Raw genomic sequence first — 18941 nt, 5'->3', positions numbered from 1 at the left:
TGACTCATTACTAATGCTGCTGAGCACAGTGAATTAAATTCTCTCGCTAGGTGGTCTTCCAAATGCAGGCCAAGTTGGATGAATTTGTTTTTGATGTTCTTTGCAGAACCATAGTGTAACGCTTAACAACCACAAAGACCATGGCAACTGACAGCACTGTGTATCTTGCAAGATGCTGAAGTAAACTACACATCAATTCAGAGCAAAGACAAATTGGGCAGTGCAGTGTTCTTGTAGCCTGATGGTGAGATCTAGATGATTGTGCATGAGTTGAGTGCATGATGGAAAGTCAAATCAGACATACAGTTCCTTAATCTGTTTCCTCAGCCTTTGATAGGGCTCACCTATAGGGATATATGTGATAGTTCTGAGAAACTGTCCAGCATAATTTATTTGCACATACCACTTTTTTTTTCTTTTTTTTTTTTTTTACATTTTCTGTATGACTCAAACTTACTCATAAAGACAGTCACTTACAGTATCTCACAGAAGTGAGTACATCCCTCACATTTTTGTAAATATTATATCTTTTCATGTGACAACACTGAAGAAATGACACTTTGCTACACATTAATGTCTAAACCGCTGGCCACAAAAGTGAGTACACCCCTAAGTGAAAATGTCCAAATTGGGCCCAAAGTGTCAATATTTTGTGTGGCCACCATTATTTTCCAGCACTGCCGTAACTCTCTTGGGCATGGAGTTCACCAGAGCTTCAGATGCTGCCACTGGAGTCCTCTTCCACTCCTTCATGACGACATTACGAAGCTGGTTGATGTAAGAGACCTTGCGCTCCTCGACCTTCCATTTGAGGATGCCCCACAGATGATCAATAGGGTTTAGGTCTGGAGACATGCTTGGCCAGTCCATCACCTTTACCCTCAGCTTCTTTAGCAAGGCAGTGGTTGGAGGTGTGTTTGGGGTCGTTATCATGTTGGAATACTGCCCTGCGGCCCAGTCTCCGAAGGGAGGGGATCATGCTCTGCTTCAGTATGTCACAGTACATGTTGGCATTCATGGTTCCCTCAATGAACTGTAGCTCCCCACACACGCTTGACACCATCTGAACCAAATAAGTTTATCTTTGTCTCATCTTACATGTTCATAATAAAAAAAATCTGTTTGAATGTCCGCTGCAATATCTTGTCCTTTTAACAGTTCTAGTCAAAGCATTTGTCAGTTGCATATTGTTCTGTGTTCACAACAATTAAGTCTTTTCAATATAAAAGTCTTCGCTTCTGAGTGACTTACCTTGGGGCCCCACGTGTGCAGGGGCCCCGGACTGGCCAGACTATTTTTTTTATTATTTTAAATTCACTTCAGCGCGAACAAAAAAAAAGACCCTCATTGACCCATAAAAAAATAAATAAGCAGGTAATTGGTTAGATGTGATATTTGGGTCAAATCTGTCCAATCAGCTGCTGATCAAATCATGTCAATAATTTTCATTTACGTCACTGCTATTGCTAGACAGCATTGAGGAAATGTTGCATTGATACATATAAATGATATATCTCCTTGTCTCCGTGAATACAGTAAGAAACGATGGTAACTTTAACCACATTTAACAGTACATTAGCAACATGCTAACGAAACATTTAGAAAGACAGTTTACAAATATCACTAAAAATATCATGTTATCATGAATCATGTCAGTTATTATCGCTCCATCTGCCATTTTTCGCTATTGTTCTTGCTTGCTTACCTAGTCTGATTATTCAGCTGTGCACAGATCCAGACGTCCTGCCCTTGTGTAATACCTCGATCATGGGCTGGCATATGCAAATATTGGGGGCGTACACCCTGACTGTTACGTAACAGTCGGTGTTATGTTGAGATTCGCCTGTTCTTTTAAACAAATGAGATTTATATAAGGAGGAAACAATGGTGTTTGAGATTCACTATATGTCATTTCCATGTACTGAACTCTTGTTATTTAACTTTGACAAGATGAATTCAATTTTTAATTCTAGGGCACCTTTAAATAAAATTAACCAACCAAGTTTTGTGTCTCATAATGATGAAAGATGTTGATGCAGTGACTTAAAAGATGCTTATTCTATCCTGTGTGTGGATGGAGTTTAACCAGCATCAGTTTAAGATATACTGGCAAATACACAGCTGTCGAAATCCGTCCCCCGTTTTTTACAGTCTATGTGCTACACTGTTGGAGAGATTTACAAAGAATGAAGTTGTGTTTATGAATTATACAGACTGCAAGTGTTTAAAAATGAAAATAGTGACGGCTCTTGTCTCCGCGAATACAGTAAGAAACGATGGTAACTTTAACCACATTTAACAGTACATTAGCAACATGCTAACGAAACATTTAGAAAGACAATTCACAAATATCACTAAAAATATCATGTTATCATGGATCATGTCAGTTATTATTGCTCCATCTGCCATTTTTCGCTATTGTTCTTGCTTGCTTACCTAGTCTGATGATTCAGCTGTGCACAGATCCAGACGTTAATACTGGCTGCCCTTGTCTAATGCCTTGAACATGGTCTGGCATATGCAAATATTGGGGTCATACATTAATGATCCCGACTGTTACGTAACAGTCTGTGTTATGTTGAGATTCGCCTGTTCTCCGGAGGTCTTTTAAAAAAATGAGATTCATTTTCCATGTACTGAACTCTTGTTATACAACTATGCTGAGGTAAATTCAATTTTTGATTCTAGGGCACCTTTAAAATAGCCTACTCCGTCATTTTGGTCATACAGATAAGAGTAATACAAAGTGTAAAGGGTTTAGTTTTATTTCTGTAAACTCACAATAACAGAAAACGTTGTGCTTTTGTAAAATGAAAACAACACTGTAAAAAGTGAAACATTGGATTAACTTAATAAAATTGAAGTAACCATTCACAATAAAGATTTTACATTGACCTAATGTTCAGAAACCATTCAGTTCAAACTAATTTTCTGCATTTCATGCAAACTCTTTTCTGAATTTGGTGTAAATCAATATTTTAAATTGGCTTAAATTAAAAAAACACGTTTTTTAACAGACTTGATTTCCTGCAAACTCTTTTATGAATTTGGTGTAAATCAATATTTTAAATTGGCTTAAATTAAAAAAAAGGTTTTTAAGAGACTTGATCTAAATTTAATTTTCTTCAATCTGAAATATGTATTCATTGCAAGTAATATAAAATGCTTCACAATTGACAATCTAAAAAATTTAAATTCTCTCAAAATATATATATTTTAAATGAGTCAGATCAAACATTATTTTAAAAGATTTATTAAATCACTGTTTTTAAGATTAGACTTTTTTGGCAAAACAAACATTGTTTTACAAATACAAATATAATTCAGAGAAATAAATGTAAATCAAATACAAAACAGAGATATTGCCACATCCAGTAAACAACAAACAACTACTGAACTACTAATACGATGTAGTGGAGACTGGGGTGAAAGAATTTCTGCCATCCTGTGTTCATCAAAGCACTGAAATGGAGGCTGTCAGTCAGTCATTGACTATGCAGCAGAGTGGAGAGGCGACATATTTTGGGGGTCATTTTTCTTGCGCCAAGTTCCATTAAAACTTTCAGAAAAAACTTTGAATTTCAGTTCTTTTGGATACTCGAGGTATACCACATATGTTAGTCCAAACAGCATTGCTACAGCAGCTGCGGTTGAGGGCACGTTACTGAGGACCTCTGTGGACTCAATGAGAACCCTGGTGTCTGTCTGTCTCACAGATTAAGACGGCCATTGTTTGCTCCAGTCCATCACCTGGCATATCCTGGCAAGACAATACATAGTAATGAATAAAGAGTGTATCAGTATCTCAGAAAATTAAACACTATTTTGGTTTTGAGTGGTTGATAGCACTGTTGCGGTCTATTGTCTTTGTGTACAGATCTCAGACCCTAGGCTGCCTACAAAGGCGTTTTTTGACGGCCTGCTTATGGGGCGTGCAGCTAGCAGATCATAAGGATGAATATGATCATTTATGTTTGGGCCTGCAATCGCTGATACAACCTTTAAAGGGATAGTTCACCCAAAAATGAAAATGTGATGTTTATCTGCTTACCCCCAGCACATCCAAGATGTAGATGTCTTTGTTTCTTCAGTAGAACACAAATGATGATTTTTAACTCCAACCGCTGCCGTCTGTCAGTGGTACAATGGAAGTCAGCGGGAACTTGGACTATAAGAGTAAATAAAACACGACAGACAAATCCAAAATTAAACCCTGCGGTCTTAAGACACGAAACGATCGGTTTGTGTGAGAAACCGAACAGTATTTATATCATTTTTTACCTCTAATACACCACTATGTCCAACTGTATTCATCAATCGATTCGTGATGTCTGATCGCGCTCCGACAACGGAAGTGATGTCTAGCACTCATTGAAGTATATGGGCGAGACATCACTGCTTTTGTCAGAGCGTGATCAGACTTCATGAATCGATTGATGAACACAGTTGGACATAGTGGTGTATTAGAGGTAAAAAATGATATAAATCCTGTTCGGTTTCTCACACAAACCGATCGTTTCGTGTCTTAAGACATCAATGTGTCGTCACAAGCGTTCGTGGCGTTTCGTTTGGATTTGTCTGTCGTGTTTTATTTACTTTTATAGTCCAAGTTCCCGCTGACTTGCATTATACCATTGACAGACCGCAGCGTTTGGAGTTAAAAATCTTAATTTGTGTTTTACTGAAGAAACAAAGACATCTACATCTTGGATGCGCTGGGGGTAAGCAGATAAACATCAAATTTTCATTTTTGGGTGAACTATCCCTTTAAAACAACCAGGGCATCCATAACACTTCAGCTGAGCCACATGCAGATTGCCTCCATATAATACCACACTGAAAAGGCTAACAATGTTAGTGTTAGGGGCATCATGCTCAGATCTTCACTCATTGTGGTTAGACGGAGTTCGTTTTGAGCACAAACGATTGAGTTGTCAGGGTTTTAATGTTGGTATCATACAGGGCTGTACTGTCTGTGCTGACAACTTTCAGGCTACTGGTGCTAAAAATCTTTTAACCTTTGTAGCACCAGTGTTACGCGCAAAAAAAGTTCATGTACAACCCTGTCATAGCGACCATAGAACAGACCGGTTAAGGTAATATCAAACATATTTGATTCAGTCTGACTCAGTCGTAATTGTACATACCTCATCTAAACGATGTAAAATCCTGCCATTCTTTTCCTTTGTCACGCCACCATTTTTCCGTTGTGATTCTCATGAACTCAGCACTGATCTAAAAAATGAAAACAGCAGAAAATACAAAGTTTGGGATTAATAGTTGACCAAATTATTTAAATTAGTAACAAAAGCTGTAATCAAATTACTGTTATGAATACCAAATGAACAAGAATCAACTTAGTTTTGCACCAAAACTGACCTCTTCCATTTTAAAAAGTGCTGGCCACCTCTCCCACAACATTTGCAATTCTTCCCAGTCAAATATTAAATTGTCATCTTTCTGAAACATAAGTAAATTAATTATCAGTATCTTACCTGGCAAAAATTTATTTATTCAATGTTATCTACATTATATTGCAACTGCAGCAGCATTTTGAACATTTGCAAAGATACGTTAAGCCATTAACTTTTAAATGAATCATTATATTCAAATTGCAAACACACAAGGACAGTCTCCGCATGGAAAACACACGACTGGTAGATGAACGTGCTACAACATTTCTCTCCGAAAAGGTAGGAAATTAAAATAGATTGAATGGAGGATTTTAACTGTGATAAGATGATTGACATGCCAGTTTACGATGACAGGATGCACGCGACAGATCCGTCCGTTAAAGATGACAAAGTAGTATCTCCCATGGCTTACATTATTTTTTTGCTACACACTCAAAAGTTTATACTTTTTCTCCACAAAAAGAGTACATACTTTTAGGGCGTAGTATAAGTAGGCGAATTGGGACGCAGCATATGTAATCATTTGCTCCAGCCCTGAATCAGTGCAATCAGTATTGAATGTAATGCACGAATCACCTACTGACCCCAACCCCCTCCCCTCCATGGCAAAAACAACTTACCAGTGTCAGCGAAGTCTGGACAACCAGAACTGGCACCAGGAACTAGGCCTACCAAGCAGCAGCTTTCCTAAAATTAAAATCCAAACATTAATCCGTTTTAGTTTTACAGTTTCAAAGTGTAAATTAATTTTCCTCACATTCATTTCCTGCCTTCGCAAATTTAAAACATAAAACATATAAAATCAGCGTTCATAATGGCATTGAGCGCCCGGAGCTGAGCCAGTAACGTTAAGCCTAAACTCTGAGCGGGAAACGTTACACGTCACTCGCATGAGGCGATTCATTTCTTTCGGCAAAGAAATGCAATATACTCAAGCTTTAGTCATGAATACAACTTTTTTTTTTTTTTTTTACAACATTCAGAGCGAAAAAATATTTTTTCCTTTCATAATATCCGTTCAATCGGTCTATAATATTAAGTTCTTGGATTTCCCAGGAAAATCGTTAGCTGTAAAATGGCGCAATTTTAACGCTATACCGCTAATGTCAAAATTAACGTTATAATAACTTCTAATCTGCGTATCTGTTCATTAAAATGATATGACGTTAATGCTATTCAAGTATTTAAATGCTGGATGAGTTTCCTCATTACTTTAACGTTATGCTAGATAGGTCGCGCTAGACTGGCTATCAGTAAAACAGTGACAAGGAAGTCACCTTATAAAAACTGAACTAGTTACCTTATAAAAATTATAGTGTGAGTGCTGAAATAAAGGGCAAGGATAACACAGACGTACAATTTTGGTTAATTCCTCCCTTACCTGACAAAGTGTCCTGTTCGCTTCGCGCCCGTTCGCGCCTCCTCCGACTTCTGCCGCTTCTGCTGCGTTCGGTCTCTTCCAGAACCTTCTCTCGAGTTTTCATGTGTGAGCATGCGCAAACCATGCTTAATCTAATAAAAGTCGTTTGATCGAATGTATAATTTAAATTTCATTGTTATGTTATAATTTTATATTGTATCGATCTAAGAAAATAGATTGAAAGACACATATAAATTACAAAATGTAATTTTACTTAACAATCTAATAATTTTAGGCTATTGGAATGAAAAAAAATATATCAAACGAAGAACACCAATGTTTTACTTTTTACAGTGAACCAGGATGCGCATTCTGATCGTCTCTGTGAACGTAAGCACGAAACAAATATGAACCGTAGCCTACCAAATTTCATACACAATGGTAATTAAGTGCTTTCTGATGATCTCTTTTATTCTGGACAGTAAGGGCAGTGACTGTAACATCGAGCGTATTTTGCAGTATTAAACACGTATTTATACCGATTTCATCAGGCTCCAAAAAATCTTCAAAAATTTAACTCTTGCGTCATCAGAACAGGGTGTTCAATGCACCACCGTTTCCGTTTAAAAAAAGTTTTGCAACGTTTTGTTGGGGCTGAACGCAGCCCTGAATTCGGAATAGTGCAATATTATTCTAGTATTCATACTATTTGTGCAATAGTAAAGTAGTATGTGTCCGTGACGTCACCCGTAGATTTCTGAAGAGCAGTTTTGAGGCGAAAATGAGGCCGCTGCCATCTTAGCTGCGCGTCACTGCACGTCACTCCCGGATAACTGAAAATGGGCAAAGAGGCCATTTTGAACTGAGTTGAACTGAGGTGCCATGGTTACTGAAATGCCACCTAGCTCGAAGTGACCATTTTAGCAGGCAAAGGAGATACTATCTAAAATATTAAAGGTGCCCTAGAACCTTTTTTTAAAAGATGTAATATAAGTCTAAGGTGTCCCCTGAATGTGTCTGTGAAGTTTCAGCTCAAAATACCCCATAGATTTTTTTAAATTAATTTTTTTAACTGCTTATTTTGGGGCATAATTAGAAATGAGCCGATTTCAGGTTGCGGCCCCTTTAAATTGCGCACTCTCCGCCCCCTCCCGAGCTCTCGACTCTATCACAGCATAAACAAAGTTTACACAGCTAATATAACCCTCAAAATGGATCTTTACAAAGTGTTCGTCTTGCATACTGAATGTATGCGTCGGATTATGTGAGTATTGTATTTATTTGGGTGTTTACATTTGATGTTGAATGAGTTTGAGGCTATGCTCCGTGGCTAACGGCTAACATTACACACTGTTGGAGAGATTTATAAAGAATGAAGTTGTGTTTATGAATTATACAGACTGCAAGTGTTTAAAAATGAAAATAACGACGGCTCTTGTCTCCGTGAATACAGTAAGAAACGATGGTAACTTTAACCACATTTAACAGTACAAGAGCAACATGCTAACGAAACATTTAGAAAGACAATTCACAAATATCACTAAAAATATCATGTTATCATGGATCATGTCAGTTATTATTGCTCCATCTGCCATTTTTCGCTGTTTTCCTTGCTTGCTTACCTAGTCTGATTATTCAGCTGTGCACATCCAGATGTTCTGCCCTTGTGTAATACTAACTCCCCTTGTGTAATGCCTCAATCATGGGCTGGCATATGCAAATATTAGGGCGTACACCCCGACTGTTACGTAACAGTCGGTGTTATGTTGAGATTCGCCTGTTTTCCGGAGGTCTTTTAAACAAATGAGATTTATATAAGAAGGAGGAAACAATGGAGTTTGAAACTCACTGTATGTCTTTTCCATGTACTGAACTCTTGTTATTTAACTATGCCAATATAAATTCAATTTTTAATTCTAGGACACCTTTAATATTCTAATAATATAACTTATCTTCATTAGTTAATAAGTTATATCATTAGAAAGATATAAAGGTTTACTGTCAATCTACGGCGTCTTTTTTCGATATGCTCCAGCACGTAATTTAATTGAAATTTGTGTCAGGTTTGCAAGACAACACGAAAAATCAAACAGGACTTCATACCTTTATAATGAAATAGTGATCGTGAAATAAATCCAATCCATTGTATTTGGGTAAAATGTCCACGAGTGTCCATTGGAAAAAAACAAACAAAAAAAAAAAACAGTACTTTTTGTCCACATAAATCCATGAAATATTAATATATTATCCATTGTTTGCATCACATTTCTTCTAAATGATCTGCTCTCCATCATCGTTATTCAAGAAATTAACTTTAAGGCTTAATATAATCTAAACGGATGAGTTTTAAAAAAAATTCACCCCCCCTTAGAGTTGTCATGAAGGGCAACATTAGCAGTATAGACCAAAACCACAATTTGTACCAACCTGTAAACATGTTTTTTTCTGCTGTAAAATTGGCCATTTTAACATGGGACTCAATGAGATTCTGCTCTCTTTTGGAGCCTGTCCCTAGCTGTCAGTCGATGAATTGCAGTTTAAGTCAATTCCGTATTGGCCTCAAGAGAAACTGGGGGAGGTTGCCGCTTGGATGCGCCTAGCCTCGCCTGAAGTTCAGCCGAGAGTAGGCGGCTGCAGTGAGGGGAGGAGTGAAAAAAGTGCAGGCAAGACGAACAGTTCTCTGTTCTCGTAGTGGATCAGAACCTATGAGATCAAAGGCGGGATTCACACTCGTGCGCTGTGTTGCTGATAAACTGGATGTAATTTAAGTTCTGTTGCTTTTATATGAAAATAAACATAATGAACAATACACCCAAAGTACTTCTTATTTATTTCCATTCGAAAGATGTGTGTATCAATCATTTTTACTTTAATTATAGACATGTTTTTATATATATTTTTTTTTTATAAATGACAACAATCACATAACCCATAGAGAGATCACAGTGTCAGAGAGTTTGGGAATATTCACACATTATTTTTACACATAAAAACATGATATTAGAGTTTTAAAATCAAACATTTTAAATCAGATCAATACATCAGGTTGTTTAAACCAGTAAGCATAAAGCTGTGTTGTCAGCAAGTCGTTTCCCATTCAGGGCCGGGTCTAGGGGGGGGCTAGGGGGGCATTGCCCCCCAGAATTTCCTTGTGCCCCCCAAAAAATGAATAAGCCTACATAAACATTAAAAACGTCTTATCTATTGAATAAGGATCGGCCACTTTAATCACAGAAAAAAAAGTGAATATTATGCTTATAATGATATTTAATCTCACAAAAATGGACTTAAAATCCAAAAACATGCGAACTGGGAAGTAACGAACATTAATCAGAAAACACGTCGAAAACAAGTGTACACCTAATCTTCAAGCAAGTAGCCTAAAAAAAATATCACAATGAGGATCACATCTGCATCAGCCGAACATATTTGCATGCTGAGATAGCTGTCAGCGAACATTTCCTCAGTAATTTCGTTAACAATGAATAATTTGAACATTATATCCAGGGGCGGCGCTAGGGGTGGGCTAAGGGGGCTGGAACCCCAAATGTTTTTCCAAAAGCCCTGAATCTTTCAGGTTTGAGGTTTCTGTGCTGCGTGTTTTAAAGAGAAGTGTGCATCCGAAAATACAATGTAGACTGAGACTCTATATCACAACTAAAAAGATGTTTGAGCCCTCTTTCATGACCAGGTACAAGTCAATGCTGTTTCTTTGTTCCATTTGCACTCTGTACATGGGTTGAAGCTCTCAGTTTTGAGCTTCCAAAGTGCACCAGACTGATGCATTTAACCTTAAAATACACAAAAATTTCTAACCGGGGGGGCCTGCCCCCGGACCCCCCTAGATGATGATATATAATGTACATTTTATGAACTTTAACCAAGAATACTACAAAAAACGCTCCTTTCATGTCAGTAAATTAAAATGTCATTGGACAAATATAGATTTCGGTTAAGCCCCGAATGTTTACAATGTCTGGCTCCGCCCCTTATTATGTCCATAAATAATTCACATGGCCTACATAGCCAGTACAAATTAGGCTATAGCCTATAATTTGTTAGCCACAAGACGATTCTTGATGAATCAAAAAAACAAAAAGTTAGCTATGAATATTAGCCTAGAAAATGCTGCCCTACCAAAATTTGTGATTGCCCCCCCAGTCCAGCAAGCCTAGTACCGGGCCTGTTCCCATTGTGCTTTTGGTCAGCACAGTCGGTGGAGAGCAACTGCGCTCGACTGCAGAATCCGACACGTCCGCCTCACGCTCGCGAGAGGTTTTTGACACACGTCGGCATGACATCAGAGCAAGGCGGCCCACCCTTGGACACATTTCTAACCGGCATGCATCTCGCAGTGATCAATGGTGATCGGTTCTGCGCAGATTTCACTCATCTCAAACAAGCCTATTAAGAGGAGTCGCTTGCTCTCCAGTCGCTCTCGCGGTACTGCCATACGCCGATCGGTCTGCGCAGCTCCGATGCATCTCGAACAATCCTAATGAGTAATTGAATCATTCAGTCAACCGATTCATTCACTCTGATTCGTTCATGAACGGCACATGATTTGTGTTCCTCGGAGACTGAAATATTGATACTGTTGTGGCTTCGTTTGGAATGATTACTGTCTGCGGAGCAGAAATGGACAACATAGTGTCAAAAACGTAAGTTATTAAATATTAATATTTGGTATAAAAGCCATATCACTCTCGCGCACTAACTTCTACAGGGATTGTTATCAGGGTCTGTAAAGCGAGCCTCCATCTGCACCATTTTTTGGAATGTAAAAACAGTGCAGTGTGCTCACTGACACAAAAGTGAGCCAGCCAGTTATGGAAAGAATGCTCGATTATGACTACTACCAGTAAACAGTTGTTTCTGTGCTAGCTCAAACTGTTAATTTCTTGCCTTTCTACCTAGTGTCCTAGGCTGTTTATTTTGGTAGTATAGAGTCACTTATATAGGCCTACCTTGTCATTAGTAGTATGATGTGGGACTGTATATATTTTCATTGAAGTTACAACTCTGGGTCTAATAACATTATTTGATGCTTACTATTGACATTGAGCAGAAATGTTGCACAGTCTGGTTTGGTGGGGTCAGTAAACAATGAGTTGACACAGAAAAAACTGCTAATATAGTGAAATTGAAAAAAATGGGTTTGATGTCTCATCCTTCAAATAATGGTCAGGGTCTTTCTCCCTATACACTGGTGTATGAATAATTTATTAAATTATTAATTTTTAATGAATGCTTTGTGGTGGTCCGCTCTTTGGCATTTGAGGGTTGGAGGAATGCTTGAGGAATCTCAAGAGCCTTTTATGTTCATACTGTGTCCTGTTTTAATTAGCATATTGTGACCAATATGCTAATTGTCATGATAATTAAGAAAGAAGCATTTGAATTAGCCATGGACAGTCTATGGAGAGACAAACACCACCAGCTCTATGACAATAAAGTCTGTAGAGACCAATTCATTTGGACAGTTTGCTTGTTGTCATGCCTTCATAGAAGAACCTGGACCAAACAAGTGACAGAATGGACAGTTTAAATGACAAAAAAAAATATATCCCACAGGATGGTGGCTGATTGGGTCAGATTGAAATATATTAATTGACCAGCTTATTAATAATTAATACTCTAAATGTAAACAAGTTTGTTTACATTTAGAGTATTAATGATTAATAAGCTGGTCAATTAATATATTTCAGTCTGACCCAATTTTACTCCTTTAGCACAGTAAACACAGATATTATTTAAAATACGGAAGATTTTGACATGCTCAGGCACGTCTTTTCAGTTTTTTTTTTTTTTTTTTAAGTTTTCAGAAACAAGCTTTCATTTATTTTAGCAAAATTTATTTATGTCTGTTCATATCCTTTTTTCCAATAGATATTTTACTTTTAGATCTTATCTGTTTACTAGCATTTGAACAGCTCTCTGTATCAAACAGACACTTGCAGACACAAAATCTAGCTTGAACCAGCCACATATAACCAGCTTTAGTGAAGATACAGGGTGTTTCATAGAAACATCGAATCTAGTAATAAGGGTCAAGGTGTGTTTCCTGACTCACTCGGATCTCAGGAAATAAATAATTACAAGACTATAGTGATTGCCTGTGAAAAGAGATGTGATTGAACCCAGCATTAGATGTCTTAATTGAGGTCAGAGAACTCCTACTGAATAGTAGAAAATGACATTATAAAATGATATTATGGATTGTTATGAATTTGCTTGTTCTGTGAGGGGTCTGAGTAAGAATAATAGTCTATACATAATAATGAAATGTCACCTGGATGCCCTGAGCTGTAGGTGTATTGGATAAAAAAAATACAACCACTGCCAGTGGTCTTCACATAGTTTGATGGAAAGAAAGTTTTTTTTTTTTTTTGACCTGCAGGATTTCATTAAAACCAGATCTACTCTTGAGAGTAATAGCCCACACAAAAATAAATTGTCGACAACTTTTTGAAAAACAGTCGCTTTTCCTGGTGTGATGTGCAGCATATGAATATGTTTGTTTGGTTATATCAGAATATTTTATAGAGGGATGTTTCCAGATATTGTATTTGATTTTTTTTTTGTAAGTTTTATTATTGACATTTATAGAGATTCATGGGTCGGTCAAATCACTTGCCTGTCAGCCGTTCACCTCTGATGAAAATGACCTGCAATTTCAGCCCATTTAGTGTGACAGTAAATCTGTTTCACTCCCTGACAGTAATTTGTTGTTTGGTAGCCTATTGTGAGTGGTCAGGTCTCTGTGTTCTTTGATGTCTTTTATGAATTAAACAATACAAATAGACCTTATTCACAGCTGCGACATCTTTGATATTTAACGGGAATGAAAGCGAGGCCGTGAGGGATAGACATACAATACATCTCTTCAGTGGGCTGTACACTGCAAAAATATCTTTACAAGTGATTTCAGTAGACAAAAACTCTGGACAACATGAGCTGTGATAAATGTGATCTAGGAGGTTTATACAGCTTTTTACAGTGGATGCCCTTGAAAATATGCTAAGTCTCTCCTTCACAGCCTCGCTTTCATACCTGTCATGGTGCTGGCCTGAGTAAGGTCTATAGATGTGGCATGATGACCTCCAGTGAGTGGATTTATTGAAGATGCCTCTTGGAAAACGAGTTCCAGAAGGGGCCTGTCATCTCTGATGTGTTCTTGTAGGGCTTATGTTTTCATCTGTAGAGCAAGATGTTTTCATTTTATCTAACTGAATTATTAAAGATGTGGTTTTGATATTCAGGTAACAGGTCTCTGGAATACTTGTTTTTTATTGGTCAGTTGTGCCATTGAGCACTAAACTAGATATCTGAACGTTGGTCATGACAACATACCCATCTACTTTATGTCTTTCTTATAACTCCTTTCGTGCCAAAGCAAGTTAGAGTAGCTCAATGTTGCCATCTTGTGGCTCTAAATGCGTAGCTACCTACCACAGCAAAATGGCATTGGAGGGCATTAGTATTCATTTTAATTTATATGGTGAGCATAAATTCTTTGAGAGATGGCTAGACACAAAGAACAGCATGAGGGATATCTTAAAATGTTAGTTCACCCAAAAATGAAATTTCTGTCATTAATTACGATATTTTTGATGAAATCCGAGAGGTTTTTTTGTCCCATAGAAAGCAACGTATTTTCCATCATTCAAGGTTCAGAAAGGTATTAAAGACATCGTTAAAATAGTCATCGATTACAGTGGTTCAATGTTATGAAGCGACGAGAATACTTTTTATGCGCAAAAACAAAACAAAAATTATGACTTTATTCAACAGTTTCTTCACTACCCTGTCAATCTCGTACGCAGTTGATGCAGTGAACGCAGTTCAGCGGCGCATTAATGGCCGGCTCTTGTGTCAGCATCACACACATGCGTTGTGCTGCTCACGTGAACAGCCAATACTGAGCCGCCGTTCGGATGTAAACACAGAAGCGCTGAACTGCGTTCACTGCGTACAAGGCTGACAGGGTAGAGAAGATAATGTTGAATAAAATCATTATTTTTGTTTTGTTTTTGCGCACAAAAAGTATTCTCGTCGCTTCATAACATTAAGTTTAAACCACTGTAGTCACCTTGACTATTTTAACCATGTCCTTTACTAATTTTCTGGACCTTGAATGATGGTAATTACGTTGCTTTGTATGGGGGATTAAAAAAAACCCCATGGATTTCATAAAAAATATCTTGTGTTTTGAAGATGAACGAAGGTCTTACGGGTTTGGAACGACATGAGGGTGAGTAATGACAGAAATTTCATTTTTGGGTGAACTAACACTTTAAATGTAAATGCAAGCAAAATAGCCCATCCCATAGAAAAAATAACTTGTCTTTGCAAATGAAGTTATGTATATAGCCTATATAAATGTAAACATAATTTAGGGCTGGGCGATATATCGCATGCGATTGTCACACGCATTTCGTCAGAAAGCCGGTTCGCTGATTATTCATTATGAACGCGATATTACGTGGCATTTCAGTGAACTACGGCTCTGTCTATTAAATGCCACTCCATTTGAAAGCAGGTGATGGCGATTTAGCGGTAATCAGGGAACCGGCTTTACTGACGAAATGCGCGTGACAATCGCATGTGATATATCGCCCAGCCCTAAAATATCATCCTGTTAAGCTTTATTAAAGCAAAAATCCATTATACATCATATATGTTACAAAGTGGATAACATGCAAACAATCTTGTTTTGGGTACTTTTTTTTATTATTATTATTTTAAGAAATTAATACATTAAATGTGGCAGAAATGTTACTTACTTGTTCAGATGATATTTTCCAGTGAAAATTCTTATATTGGTCATACTTTCAAGACGTAGAGTCTGTGATTCTGAAGTTCAGTATCCACACCGGTGCGGTGACTGACAGCAAACATTAGATTCATCCGCGCTGACGAGCTGTGCCGAAGCACAACGCATGTACAGATGACTGTTCCGCATATGACTGCAATCACATGTTTCAAACAGAGATGGCGACAAAGAGGAAAAACTGCGTTTCACAATGTTACTTTTTTACTTTAAGTGTTACAGGCCCCAAACTTTTGATTATATATATACATTATATAATTGAAGCTATAAATGTGACGTAACTAGTTAACCTGATAACAGCATACTGCTTAGGTTGATTAGTTTGAAGAAAATATTTTTGGTTCTTTTGTTCAGGTTTTATACAGCTACTCCTTGGTGTCTAAGAGTGGTAAAATTTGACAAGATCAGATTAATAACTGGCTGACTGTAAAATTTCCCTGTATATCTAAAAATATAACCTGGCAAGGGGAAAAACTGGGTGATTTATGTTGTCCTTGAACAGCTTTGCTTTTAGGACTGTGCACTGTTAGCATGAAGGTATCCTGAGAGGCCTATAGTGGTGAGAAAGCCATAACCTGTTGCGTTTTCTATTAGCAGAGATGAGAGAAAGATCTCAGTGCATTTGTGCTGTGGGGACGCAAATCTTTTTTACTCAGCAGTGTTTCGACCAGCATATATTATTTCCTGTGGCTGACAGTGTGGCCACAGCAGTCGACCTGAAATCACTACCAACATGAAACGGATGTTGAAATAAATACACAAAGTTAAAGGTGATAAATGAATGGTGGATACTTTTCCCATTTCAGCTGTACTTCAAGAAAATCAAATACCATTAGAGCTTCCCTCTTATGCACAGATTTGCAGCTAAAGAGTATACCAGAAGAACTTCACATTTTTACATTTTATCAAAAAAAAAAAAAAAAAAAAAGTGCTTGACCACCCAAAAGTTGTTGCCACAATGACATGATGTTGTAGGTGGTTGTCAGGCTGTTGCTGTGCTAGAGGGTTGGTTTTCCGTGGTTGCTTATTGTCAAAACAGTCTCTGTGATTGGTTTGGGTTCCTCCTTTAATGAGATTTGTTTTCATGATTTCACATTAAGTCGCCTGTGTTAAGGTACAATCCTTAAAAGGTTCATCCCTTGTGGGGTCAAATATATGACCTAACCCAGCAACCAGCCCAGGACTGCATTTCCTAAAAGCATCATAAGCCTAATCGTATGCAGTTGTCACCAATGGTCTCTATGATCAACTTCGTAAACAATGCTTTTGAGAAACGGTCTTTAACCACTAAGCCACGTCCTAAAATGCTTCACTCAAATCTTCATTAGATCTGCAATGTTTCTGTGAGTCTCAGTTTGAGTGATCCCCAAAAATCTGGTTAGATCACCACACTGAAAGTCCACATGAAAGAAAGGTCAAGTTATTCTTTATTTTCATTTCAAAGTCTATATAGAAAATTTGCTACAGTTTTCCAGTACTAGCAGCTAGAAATTATACAGTTGTGGCCAGAATTATTAGCCCCCTTCATAAATATGATCAAAGATGACTCTAAAAATAAATCTGCATTGTTGATCAATTCTTTTCCTTCAATGAAAGGTTAGATTTTTGCTAATTTTATGAATTAAAGATCAAAAGGATAAACAATGCAGATTTATTTTTAGAGTCATCTTTGATCATATTTATGAAGGGGGCTAATAATTCTGGCCACAACTGTATTCAATTCACATATATTTGTATAGTGTTTTTCACAATACATATAATTTCAAAGCAGATTCACAGAAAATGCATGTTTCTACATTAGCAATTTGTTTTCAGAGGTGACTGTGTCCAAGTAATGTCCGTATGTCCAGAAATGAACAGTTCTAAGATAATTAAAATCATGCAGTTAGCTAACATCATGTATTCATTTAGGCAAACAATGATCTCATTAAAGCAGTTATTACAAGTTGTGATCATAATGATTACAATATATAGATAATTTGGCAGTTGTGTATGTTGATTCAGAGTTGGCGTCATCTGTTTACAGGTGTTGGGTCATCTTAAGTCTTCATAAGAGGCTGGATCCAATCTAGAGCTGGCATAATCTCTATTTACCTCGGGATGGGCATCCCGAGATAAAATGGAAAAGCAAATGGAAAATAATTAGCATAGCTGCTGTTCACACAATTTCATGCAAAAGATAATCATCTGATATAACTGGAGTACAAGGCTATGAGATGTATTATGTGAATGCTTGGCTAAAGAGTTTGTCTTTAATCTAGATTTAAAGGGGACCTATTATACCCACTTTTACGAGATGTAAAATAAGTCTCTGATGTCCCTAGATTGTGTATGTGAAGTTTTAGCTCAAAATACCATACAGATAATTTTTTATAGCTTGTTGAAATTGCCACATTTAGGGTATGAGCCAAAACACGCTTTTTTGTGTTTGTCCCTTTAAATGCAAATGAGCTGGTGCTCTCGTTCCCCTTTTCAGGTGAGGGAGGAGCTTCTAGAGCTCATGCTCCGACATGACAGCAATAACAAAACAGGTCAGCAATTTTGCGTCTGTCTGGCAAGCTATATCCCTTGTTTGTCTGCTCTGTTCTGATGTGCTGGCCTTTGCAAATAAACATTCCACTATTAGTACAAGCCTGATGTCTTTACAGAAAACATACTCGATTTAAAAGTCAGTCATCTGATTGTACTGTGCATACAGTCACCCATCGCGTGCTATCACAAAAGTCCCACATGTGATTATGAGCTTGACAGATTCAAGCGATTGACTTCACATTGCTTTTATATGCAATTTTTATGGTAGCTTTAGCAACATTAGCCTTACAGAGTGCCAAGAAGCTCTTCAGAAAGGCAATTTGGGAAAAAAACGCGTGATACTACTTACTACTTCTGGAGGTGTAGCTGGATCACAGTTGGCACTGCTCCATCCTTCAGGAGCAACTTTTGTGCAAACCTGCTTTATACTGACGCTCATTCACAAAGTCTAGTGTAAAATGAATTGCGCAAGCATAAATTAATTTCGGTGGAGTTAAGGGAGCATTTTCTTCGAAAACAAAATGAATCCACCTCGTCTTCAGCGGCTCAGATTTTGGGAGTAAATGGAGAGCGCTATGTGGATTAATATATCCAGCTACAGAACACCTAAAACGCTTGGAAGACAGTCTCGTCAGTGCAGCAATGGCGGACTGTGTACAACTCGCTGTGAACTCGCTCAGGGTGGCTCTATGTTAAAACGGCAGTGTCTATCAACATTCGTAGTCGGGTCCTGTGGCTAATGTGACGTCACATTAGTACCATGGCTGAAAACAGGTCTTTGGGAGACACTGCTTATGATTTA

The 18941-nt window shown here is 37.6% G+C and overlaps 1 protein-coding gene and 1 long non-coding RNA gene across 3 annotated transcripts in view; one reads left to right on the top strand and one right to left on the bottom strand.

Moving 5' to 3' along the window:
- Positions 1 to 2825: 2825 nt before the first annotated feature.
- LOC125243388 lies at positions 2826 to 6908 on the bottom strand. Of its 2 annotated transcripts, XR_007179040.1 has the most exons (5): positions 6796 to 6908; positions 6035 to 6101; positions 5380 to 5460; positions 5148 to 5235; positions 2826 to 3760 (listed from the first exon to the last, which is right to left on the bottom strand). It is a non-coding gene; the product is annotated as an uncharacterized LOC125243388 (long non-coding RNA). The 2 variants fall into 2 exon arrangements; XR_007179039.1 differs by lacking the exon at positions 6796 to 6908 and having other exon boundaries at positions 6035 to 6789.
- Positions 6909 to 11304: 4396 nt separating this feature from the next.
- LOC125243386 (T-cell differentiation antigen CD6) overlaps positions 11305 to 18941 on the top strand; it is a 24158-nt gene continuing 16521 nt past the window's right edge. Inside the window, exon 1 of the mRNA XM_048153020.1 lies at positions 11305 to 11435. The gene's annotated coding sequence lies outside the window, so the exon portion shown is untranslated. The remainder of the gene's footprint in view (positions 11436 to 18941) is intronic.

This window comes from Megalobrama amblycephala, linkage group LG13 (assembly GCF_018812025.1).
Source record: "Megalobrama amblycephala isolate DHTTF-2021 linkage group LG13, ASM1881202v1, whole genome shotgun sequence".
NCBI classification, from domain to species: Eukaryota; Metazoa; Chordata; class Actinopteri; order Cypriniformes; family Xenocyprididae; genus Megalobrama; species Megalobrama amblycephala.
Note: the sequence above shows the minus strand (reverse complement) of the source record. Positions and strands in the feature narration are given on the sequence as shown.